The sequence below is a fragment of the Ips typographus genome, linkage group LG8 (genome assembly GCF_016097725.1).
Source record: "Ips typographus isolate SLU linkage group LG8, UJ_Ityp_2.0, whole genome shotgun sequence".
In the NCBI taxonomy this organism is placed as follows: domain Eukaryota; kingdom Metazoa; phylum Arthropoda; class Insecta; order Coleoptera; family Curculionidae; genus Ips; species Ips typographus.
This window is the reverse complement of record NC_138429.1, coordinates 5,709,208-5,721,228: the sequence shown is the minus strand read 5'-3', so window position 1 is coordinate 5,721,228 and position 12,021 is coordinate 5,709,208.

Here is a 12,021-nt window from a genome sequence, read left to right as displayed (position 1 = left end):
TTTTTGATATTTTTCTAAATAACGGAATTACTCTTTATTGAACTTCTTGGGTTTTTTTATAGCACTTTTTTGTGCTTTAGTACAGTTTTTTTGGAATAAGTCCCTTTAGAGCTCAAGTGTCTTGAAAAAGATGAAATTCTCTACAATTTTCTCCTTGTACAGTTTTTTGATATTTTTCTAAATAACGCAATTAGTCTTTATTGAATTTCTTGGGTTTTTTTATAGCACTTTTTGTGCTTTAGTACAGTTTTTTTGAAACAAGTCCCTTTAGAGCTCAAGTGTCTTGAAAAAGATGAAATTCTCTACAATTTTCTCCTTGTATGTCAGTACAAGACCACCCACACGTTTTACCCTGTATATTTGTTGTCCTAACCAGAAAAATTCTGAAAAAATTCAGGGTTGTACTTATAGGGACACTAGTTAAATGTGCTAAAAACTACAGTGGTACATTACAACCTGAATTTTTGAATTAATGAATAACTATTTAACCAATCAACCAATGAGCTAAAATGAAGGTTAGAAAAGTATCAAGAGCCACCATGTATTTTTAAAAAATTGAAAGATCTTTTAGAAATATATGATGTCTTATGATACTTCCATCCAACCTTCAATTTGTTAGGTTAGCTTCATTTGATGCCAGGACCTGTAACAACTATAATTGAAAAATAAAGTACATTAATGATTCTTCAAAAGACTATTCTACTCCTCATTTTGTCTGTAAATATTGGTTTGAACAAAACTTCAACAGACAAATTACAGCAAACAAATATTTAATAACACATCATCTGCTTGTAATTTTTTGATTGGAAATTTCCACTCCCTTTTTAGATATTTTTTCGGGTTCAAGATGACCTAAACGCCGCCTCCTATTTTCTAGAACCCGAAAGAACCAGTAAATTAAAGTTCATTGACAGTTTTAAGGGCGGATGTTTACCGATACCTGACCTGCAGCAGTTTTAATGGGGGAATTAACAAAATCAGTATCTATCGACCCTTTTGAGGTTCAACAACCTCCTAGAAATCGTTTAAGTGGTGAGAACTTATCGTGGTTGAATGGCATTTCAAATATTTCAAAAGTTCATTGATCCAAAAGGGCAGAGCAAAATTCCCCGAACTTGTCGGTTGAAGAAACACCACCACCAAACTGTTCAAAGGGCTTTGGTGATTATCTCGAATAGTCATTGTTGTGGAATTACTTGATCAGTGAATCAGATTATAATCAATTCCACTCAAGGATTTGTTGACATTTTACGTATAAAGAAAAAAAAATAAGACGTAATTTTTGTTACGTAATCAACAATTAAATGGTATTATCTCAAACGCCAATTAAATTAGCTACATAGTAAAACAAATCAGTGATTGATTATGTACACAATATATGAGGAAATACAAACATACAATGCGTTATCATTGACGTTGGTAATTTTTGAACGGATTGTTTTACAATACTGACCATAAATGGGAATTTAATCTATATTGTTACAAAATGCAGTTTATGTTTAGATTATTGGAAACACACATAAATCTTTGTTGTGGAAATACCATATCTAAAGTGCTTTGATGTAAGCTAGTTGAGCTTTTCATTTTCAAGTCTTCTTGATATACTAATAAAGTTTTGTTGAAAAATTTGCCTAAAATTTGATTATTTTTACATTTTCTGAATAATTCAAAAATTTATCCATACATCTAGATGAAATTCTTTCCAAATGTACGAAAGAATGTTGTTTATGTACCTGAGAAAGTACTTAGCAATAACCGTTGCGTTTTGACTTGTAATGTTTGTGAGAAACTCAAAAAATTATAATATATTAAGGGCATTCTATTAAGTCAAGTTTGACATCATAGCTATTACTTTGATCACCCTGTAATTGCCAGTTCTACGTTAAAAAAAATGGGCAAGGAAAAATTATAAATGACGTGTTTGAACAAATTATTGAAACAAATTCTTCATTTTTAATACTTCAACGAGCATGTAATGATAGCTATTACTTACAAAGATGAAGTTTGGGTAAATCATTGAGTGAGTAATAGCCGTTACTTGCGTATAGAATACTATACTTTGTCTACGACTGTGGTAAGTATTTACAACGAAAGATAATAACACTTTTAAAAAAAGATAAAAATCTTCTGATCGCCATCATCTGCTAAACCTTGACAATTTGACAGCTAAACAGTAAAAATCAATGTAAATTGAATGTTTCGTGGTTTTGTAAGTCGTGTTTTCGTGGTTTTGTGTAATGAGATTGAATTTGACAGTTTTCAAGTTTAGGACAGAACTGTAACTGACGGCCAAATGTCATAACTGCCAAAATTCCACTCATAAAGCTATAAAATACGTTTAATACAGTTTATACTGATTTTACTTGATTTTAAGACTGTGCTGCGGTTTTACAGCTTTACGGAGAGGATTTTGACGGTTGTCATATTTAAAAACAGACTAAAATTAAGTCAGAAACAGGCAACCAAATGTCCCAAACGCCAAAAATGCCCTGATGAAAGTATAAAATGCATTCAACCAAAGTCACACAGATTTCGTTACTTTTCAAGAATGTTTTGTTGTTTCGTACCTCCATGGGATTTAATTTGACAGTTTGCAGGTTTAGAACAGAACTGTAATGACGGGCGTCATAACTGTCAAAATTCTACTCATAAATTTAGAAAATACCTTTGGTATTGTTTATGCTAATTTTACTGGAATTTAGGACTGTTTTGTGGTTTTACAGCTTTATGAAGAGAATTTTGACTGTTGTCATATTTAAAAATAGATGAAAATTAAGTCTGAAACAAGAAACCAAATGTCCCAAACGCCAAAAATGCACTGATGAAAGTATAAAATGCATTCAACCAAAGTCACACTGATTTCGTTACTTTTCAAGAATGTTTTGTTGTTTCGTACCTCCATGGGATTGAATTTGACAGTTTGCAGGTTTAGGACAGAACTGTAATGACGGGCAAGTGTCATAACTGTCAAAATTCTACTCATAAATCTAGAAAATGCGTTTGGTATTGTTTATGCTGATTTTACTGGATTTTAGGACTGTTTTGTGGTTTTACAGCTTCATGGAGTGGATTTTGACGGTTGTCATATTTAAAAACAGAAGAAAATTAAGTCTGAAACAGAAAACCAAATGTCCCAAACGCCGAAAATGCACTGATGAAAGTATAAAATACGTTTGGCAGGGTTAATACTGATTTTATTTGATTTTAAGAAGGTGTTGTGGTTTTACAGCTTTACGGAGAAGATTATCATATCATATTTAAAAAAAGACTAAACTTAAGTCAGAAACTGACAACCAAATGTTACAAATGTCAAAAATTGGTTAATGTAGGTATGAAATGCATTCAACCAAAGTCAAACTGATTTTGCTGCTTTACAAGTAAATAGGTTTTGTGCCTTTATGGGATTGAATTTGACAGTTTCCAGGTTTAGACCAGAACAAAAGGAAGAACTGTAACTGACAGCCAATGTTATCTGTTAAAATATAACGTAATAATGTAATAGAAAAGAAAACCAAACGTTCAAAAATGTTACATTCAAAACGTGTATGTTTCTATTAACTGTTACGTCACTCCATTTTGCTTTGATTTTCACTATACCTAAAATTGGTCGTGTGCGCTTGTGAACCGAACGAGTTAGTAATAGTCGTGAATTAGTTACTCATTACCCACAGGTAGCTAGCTAATAGAGGGGTTTAAAGGTAGTGTAGTTATTTTGGTATTAGAACAATAATCACTGTATATACGAACATGGCGCAAACTTACATTTGAAAGGTGGTGAGAAACGTTTTAAAACGTTTCACGTATTAATTTCTTAACGATACACATTTGCAAATTTAAATAAGACAATAATAAAAGATCGTTAATTGAATACAAGCCACGAACTTGTATGTCAATGACAGATTTTAAAATTTAAACTCGACTTACTAAACTTGACACAATTCGCGGCCTATTCTTAGAATATTTAAGCGCGTTCAAAGAATTCCTCTTTAAGTTATTGTATCATTTTTACACAATTGATATCGGTTACTTAATTTGCATTCAAATTTATGAAGGATGAGGACATAGGCGTGCTCGAGCTGATACTGAGCAATTTTAACCTTGTCTGCGCCGTGAATGGAATATTTCCAAACATTAGGCCACCAAATACTATACTTACTACATTTAGTTAGTGGAAAGAGCAAACATTTTTATCAAACAAACAGAAACACAATTAAATTGTTTAAAACGCAATTTGTTGTTTAATAACGCAACCTTAAAAAGTTTATCAATTCATTTTTTCCTTGTTGTTTATAAATTCGCGGTTGTTTAGCATTCGTTTTACAAGTAAACAAAATATATCAACCGAACAGAATGGCTACATGGTCATTTTTGTGAAGTAAATGATCTCAATGCGGTACTATTTGCAACGTACTATTCGCCCATATTAAATTACACGCAAACGTCCTTTCAGTAATCATATTACCTTTTCGGAAGACTGTAAAGTTCTAGGAGAAGTTGTAGCAAACAATTCCTAGAAAACGATTTGTTTTAAATTTAGGGTTGTAATTTCTGTGTTTTTACAAAGCCGCCATAATAACCAAATTATCCGAAGTAATGGAAACTAAATGGGGTTGATTTTTCTATTGTAATTTAAACGCAAACGAAGCGTCTGGGTGTTTATGCCAACGAAGCCAATTCCAAGTCAATCAACTTGAACTAAGCGGCTTTAGTATACTGAGAGGGTCATAAAACTCGTTTCTTCAAAATGAAAAGAATAACAATAACATTTTCATTGAAAATATGTTAGGAGTGTTAGATGTCATAACATTTAAGGAGAATGTCGCGTTTCGCAATTGATCTACATTGATATAACTCCGATTATAGGAAGTAACTAGCAAGCAATTTTCAGAATGTAAACACTCTCACATTTTTAAGGTCAATTAAATCGGTTTTTAGAAGAGATAAAACGATAAGGCATTTTTAAATCCCCTTGACATTTTTGGGTTTTAAGTTAACAAGGTCACTTTGTAATATTTGGCTAGACGTACTGTTAAAGTTCTCATTACAAATTTGATTACATACCTCACGTGACATGCTAGTGATCGTATGTCAAAAAAATGTGTTTTTCAATGTAATCTTTTAAGAATTACCGACCTTGTTCACTCTTTATAAGATAGAAACTGGATTTCATCCTGTTTTGATGTCCTTCACACGATATATTAATATTATCCGAATTTATTAAAAACAAACTTATTTTGTTGTTGTGATCAGAAAAGTGGAATCACGTGAAGGATAAAACAGGAAAAACCCTTAGAAATTAAGCATAACGTTTGAAATCTACTAAAGAAGATGATTGCACTGAAGATTTTACTGTGAGTGTGCAACCATAAAATATATCAAAATCCTATAAAGATAATGCCAAGAAACGCAAATCAACCTCGTATTGTCCTTTTTCCTTTCTGGATAGGGTTTTCCTTGATCTGAAAGATGAACAATGTATAAAAACTCTTTTCTAAGTTATATTGGTAATTTCAAACATGTAAAACTTATGGAAGATGATACTACAACATATGAATATGGAGTTCAGAATTTTCCTAAAAAATAGTGTTGGAAAACTTAAATTGACATAAATACAAGAAAAACTATGATAAATTCAATAATATTTTATAGCTTTATGTGTTATTTCAATCTTTGTGACTCGTAATTGCGTCAACACTGTCAAAATCCAGTCCGTGGAGCTATAAAACTTCTTATAAACTAGAAAAGAATATAAATTAATTGTATTTTATATCTTCATGGGACGATATCGACAGTTGTGACGTTTCAAACCGTTATTTCTGTATGTAACAATTGTGACAACATTGTCAGAATTTAGAACATTGAATTATCAAACTTCAGAAAAACCTTCTTGTAAACTGGAACAGATTATTAATGATAATAATTTTATTTTATAGCTTTATGGGAAGATATTGACAGTTGGGTAATTTCAAACTTACTTTTGTGTGTCGTAACTGTGGCAACAATGTCATAATCCAACCCATCAAGCTATAAAACTGTAAAAATCCCTCTCATCAGCTTGAAATAACTATTAATTAGATGAATTGCAGTTTAGTCAGCTTGAAAAAAGTATTAAATAAATAAATTACATTTTATAGCTTTATAGGTAACATTCTCACATCTGTGACGTTTTAACCTTACTTCTGTCTGCTGTAAATTTGGCAACAATGTTCAAATCCATTTCACCGAGGTATAAATCTAAGGAAAATCCTCTTGTAAACTGGAAAAGAGTGTAAATGAAACGAATTGTATTTTATAGCTTCATGGGAGAATATTGACAGTTGTTACATTTCAAACCTACTTCTGTGTCTCATAATTGTCGCAACACTGTCAAAATCCAGTCCATCAAGCTATAAAACTATGGAAAATCCTCTTGTAAGTTTGAAAAGAGTATTAATTAAATAAATTACATTTTATAGCTTTATGGGTAAGATTTTCACATCTGTGACGTTTCACATTACTTCTGTCTGTTGTAAATTTGGCAACAATGTTAAAATTCATTCCATCGAGGTATAATTCTAAGGAAAATCCGCTTGTAAACTGGAAAAGAGTGTAAATGAAAAAAAATGTATTTTAGAGCTTTATGGGAGGATATTGACAGTTGTTACATTTCAAACCTACTTTTGTGTCTCATAATTGTCGCAAAACTGTCAAAATCCAGTCCATCGAGCTATAAAACTATAGAAAACCCTCTTGTAAGTTTGAGAAAAGTATTAATTAAATAAATTACATTTTATAGCTTTATGGGTGAGATTCTCACATCTGGGATGTTTCAACCTTATTCCTATCTGCTATAAATTTGGCAACAATGTTCAAAGCCATTCCATCGAGGTATAAAACTAAGGAAAATCTTCTTGTAAACTGGAAAAGAGTGTAAATGAAACGAATTTTATTTTATAGCTTTATGGGAGAATATTGACAGTTGTTACATTTTAAACCTACTCCTGTTTCTCACAATTGTCGCAACACTGTCAAAATCCAGTCCATCGAGCTATAAAACTATAGAAAATCCTCTTGTAAGTTTGAAAAGAGTATTAATTAAATAAATTACATTTTATAGCTTTATGGGTAAGATTTTCACATCTGTGACGTTTCACATTACTTCTGTCTGTTGTAAATTTGGCAACAATGTTAAAATCCATTCCATCGAGGTATAATTCTAAGGAAAATCCGCTTGTAAACTGGAAAAGAGTGTAAATGAAAAAAAATGTACTTTAGAGCTTTATGGGAGGATATTGACAGTTGTTACATTTCAAACCTACTTCTGTGTCTCATAATTGTCGCCACACTGTCAAAATCCAGTCCATCGAGCTATAAAACTATAGAAAACCATCTTGTAAGTTTGAGAAAAGTATTAATTAAATAAATTACATTTTATAGCTTTATGGGTAAGATTCTCACATCTGGGACGTTTCAACCTTATTCCTATCTGCTGTAAATTTGGCAACGATGTTCAAATTTATTCCATCGAGCTATAAAACCATAGAAAATCCTGTTGTAAACTGGAAAAGAGTGTAAATGTAACACGGACAAAATCCAGTCAATCGAGCTATAAAACTATAGAAAACTCCCCCGTCAGCTTGAAAAAACTATTAATTTAATAAATTGCATTTTATAGCTTTATGGGTAGGTTTTGACTGCGGTGACATTGCGAACATATTCCTGTCTATTGGAAATGTAGCAACGATGTCAAAATCCATTCCATCGAGGTATAAAACTAAGGAAAATCCTCTTGTAAACTGGAAAAGAGTGTAAATGAAAAGAATTGTATTTTATAGCTTAATGATAAGATATTGACAGTTGTGACGTTTCGAACCTATTTCTGTGTGTTGTAATTGTGGCAACAATGTCAAAACCCATTCCATCGAGGTATAAAACTATGGAAATCTCTCTCGTCAGCTTGAAAAGAATATTAATTAAATTTTGCAAATTGCATTTTATAGTTTTATGGGTGCGAATCTTAGAGTTATTTCTGTCTGTTATAAATGTGGAAACGATGTCAAAATCTATAGAAGTATAAATATATGTATGGAAAAACCTTTCATAAACTGGAAGGGAGCAAAATTAAATGAAAAAAAATGTAATAATATATCATATAAAAAATAAAAATTGATGATTGATGAGGCTCCAATCAACTCATTAATCGCTGTCAAAATCATTTTGACAGGACCAATAAAAAGAAAATAAATTTAATTATCCAAAGAATAAAGTTATTCTGAATTGAAATTACTGGCCCTAAAATATACCTTTGTTTATTTTTTAAAACTACGAAAACATCTAAAATTAAATATTGAAAAAGTGGAAGAAGGAAATTTTTCCGAGTGGAAACTTAGAAATAAGGCAAATCTCCAAAAATATAAAGATATGATAAATTTCTCAAAACTAATTGGGAAACTTAAATAATTTGAGTTGCACAAGGTAGATATTGAAAATCTTTTTTGAAGAGTGTACTGAAAATCTTTAAAACCCAGAGATGGTTGTATATGATCTGGAAATAGCGCAAAACATTTGGAACCCTTTGAGGGAAAATATAAAATATTTCGTAACCTCTTAAGGAGAACGAAAATTTTAACTTCGTAGAAACGTAGATGAAAAACTAGCCTAAAAGCAAGTTTCAACCTGATTTTAGTGAACTCCTAGAAGAACCTTTTCTAAAAATTCAAAGCCCTTAAATCGTCTCCTCGTGTTACCTTCCTTAGGGTCTTTTAGGGCAATGCAAGTTGAGACGAGTTCAGATTAATCCGTTAGTCTGCATTGTTTGCTTTTTCTGTGTTTTGCAGACAGAAAAGGTTATCAAAATATTGACAAACCAAATCCACAAATTACTGTTTATTGAAGCACTAATGGGATGATTAAAACCTTGTTTAAACTACTATTCTTTGAATTGACCAAAAAAAATAAACAACATATTTACATAAATTCGATTAGGTAGGTCCAATAGGTTGTTAATAAACATTTCTGTTTACCGCCTTAAGAGAAACCGTTTCGTAATCAACACCAGGAAATAACTTGTTATTGAATATTGATATTATAAAAGTAAAGCACAACCGTAATGAATAATTTAAATGTTCACACAAAAGATCGATGAACTAGCAATGCCATTTCCTTGATACTGGTAAAGTAAAGAATAACGATCAGTTGGCTAACACAGGTGGTACATTTTTAGTATTCACACTGTTAATTAGTTAAGGTCAAAACAAAAGTAATTTATTATTGTTTGGAATTCAACCTAAAAAAGTTGAGATGATGTTAACCCAATTTTGTTGTAAGCCAAGAAGCGACCAAATCTATTAAATGCCACGATTTGCAGGCCGAGGCCAAATGACTAAAAAAAGTCTTACAATTAAATCAGACGTATACCAAATTATAAGGTTGATAACCTTAACTAAAAATTATTACGATATCATTTACCCTAATTTTTTTTGGTGCAACTGCAACTTTTCTGATATTGGCACCGATTTGGATAAAATTCGATGGGTCAATAAACTGGTTAAAACTCAGTAATACTGGCAGACTTACATTGTATATGAAACCTCAGTACATTTTTTCTATATCGAAACTGCCATTCAATGTTTAGTCTGTTGTATTTGTGTCCTACTAAGGCTAACGTGTGCGACATTATTTAAATATGACTTTTTTTATGTGATCATTACTTAAAAATTTGAGAGGATTCCACAAATAAAACGGCTTTGCAACAATTCAGTGAAAGGAATGTAGGACAAGAAATCCTTGCGTTTTAAACCTTTACAAACCAAAAAAAATTCAGTTTTCAGACTCTAAAACACCTTTTCCACGTGGAAAAGCTTGAAAATTACATTCAAATCAACCTTGCTTCAAAGATTATATTAATAAAATAGATTCATTTTGGCAACATAGAAAAGCTCAAGAAGGTTTTAATTTGTGTGGTTGGAAAAACGTGAACCACTTTGACCAACTGAACTAGCTATGACGTTTAATGACAGGCTTATAGACTAACCTGACAGCTGTCAAAACTCGTTAAACGTTCTTCGTAACTCTGTGGATTTAGATTTGACTTTAGTGACGTTAAATGACAGTGTAAGAGGTTGTTTATAGTCAGATGACACATGTAATAACTATTAAAACTCAGCAGTGAGATGAAACTATCAAATGCAAAACAGTTGTACCGTGTATTTACACCTCGATAAATCTCCAAATTTGACATATGTGAGGCCAAGTGACACTTCGATATGTTCCTTATGTCACCTGAGAGCTGTCAAAAATTACGCAGTTGTGACGCGAAATTACCAATTCAAAATAGTTACTACGCTTCAATAAATCACCCTGTACTGTATTTATACTTCTATACTATTACTGACGTAAGTATAAAAGTGTTATCGCTAAAACCTTAACGTCAAAACTGACAAATTTGGCTCCATGGAGTTGTAAACAGAACTTACAATGCAATTCGTCAAAGGAAGCCATCTATTTGGCATTTTATACTTTCAGGTCACTGCAGTGAGAAGCTTTTTGACACTTATGACAGCTGTCACGTGACGCAACCAAAGTATTAATGTGTTCCATAACGTCGCAAAACTGTCAAATTTGACTCCATGTAGCTGTAAACACAACTTACAGTGTAATTCCTCAAATTAGCAACTATTTCTAATTTTATAGTTTCACGTCACTGGTGAATGGGTTTCAACAGTTATAACAGTTGTCACGTGACGTAAGAAAAGTGCAAAAGTGTTCCTTAACGTAGGAAATATCAAATTTGACTCCATGGAACTGTAAACACAACTTACAGTGCAATTCGTCAAAGGAAGCCATCTATTTGGCATTTTATACTTTCAGGTCACTGCAGTGAGAAGCTTTTTGACACTTATGACAGCTGTCACGTGATGCAACCAAAGTATTAATGTGTTCCTTAACGTCGCAAAACTGTCAAATTTGACTCCATGGAGCTGTCAACACAACTTACAGTGCAATTCGTCAAAGGAAGCCATCTATTTGGCATTTTATACTTTCAGGTCACTGCAGTGAGAAGCTTTTTGACACTTATGACAGCTGTCACGTGATGCAACCAAAGTACTAATGTGTTCCTTAACGTCCCAACTGTCAAACTTGTCTCCATGGAGCTGTAAACACAAGTTCCAGTGTAATTCCTCAAATTAGCAACTATTTCTAATTTTATAGTTTCACGTCACTGGTGGACGGGTTTCAATAATTATGACAGCTGTCACGTAACATAAAAAATGTAAAAGTATTCTTTAACGTCAAAACTGTCAAATTTGGTTCTATGGAGCTGTAAACACTGACAATGCAATTTCCCAAAGAAACACATCTATTTTTCATATTATACATTTAGGTCACTAATGAGTGTTTTGACAGTTATGAAAGCTGTCACGTGACGCAAGCAAACTATTAATGTGTTTCTTAACGTCCCAACTGTCAAAATTAGCTCCCTGGAGCTGTAAACACAACTTCCAGTGTAATTCCTCAAATTAGCAACTATTTCTAATTTTATAGTTTCATGTCAGTGGTGAACGGGTTTCAACAGTTATGACAGCTGTCACGTGACAAAAAAAATTAAAAAGTGTTCCTTAACGTCAAAGCTGTCAAATTTGGCTCCCTGGAGCTGTAAACACAGCTGACAATCAAAGGAACACATCTATTTTTTCATATTACACTTTTAGGTTACTAGTGAGTGTTTTGACAGTTATGGCAGCTGTCACGTGACGCAAGCGAAGTAGAGATGTGTTTCTTAATGTTCCAACTGTCAAACTTGGCTCCATGGAGCTGTAAACACAACTCACAGTGTAATTCCTCAAATTAGCAACTATTTTTAATTTTTTTGTTTCAGGTCATTGGTGAGCGGGTTTTCATAGTTATTGACGTAACAGAACTGTAAAATTTGGCTCTATGGAACTGTAAAGAGTACTTACAGTGTGGATACTCCAACATATTTATTTGGCATTTTACAATTTTTAAAGTCCAAATTCCATTACCTAAATTGTTGCTTTCAAT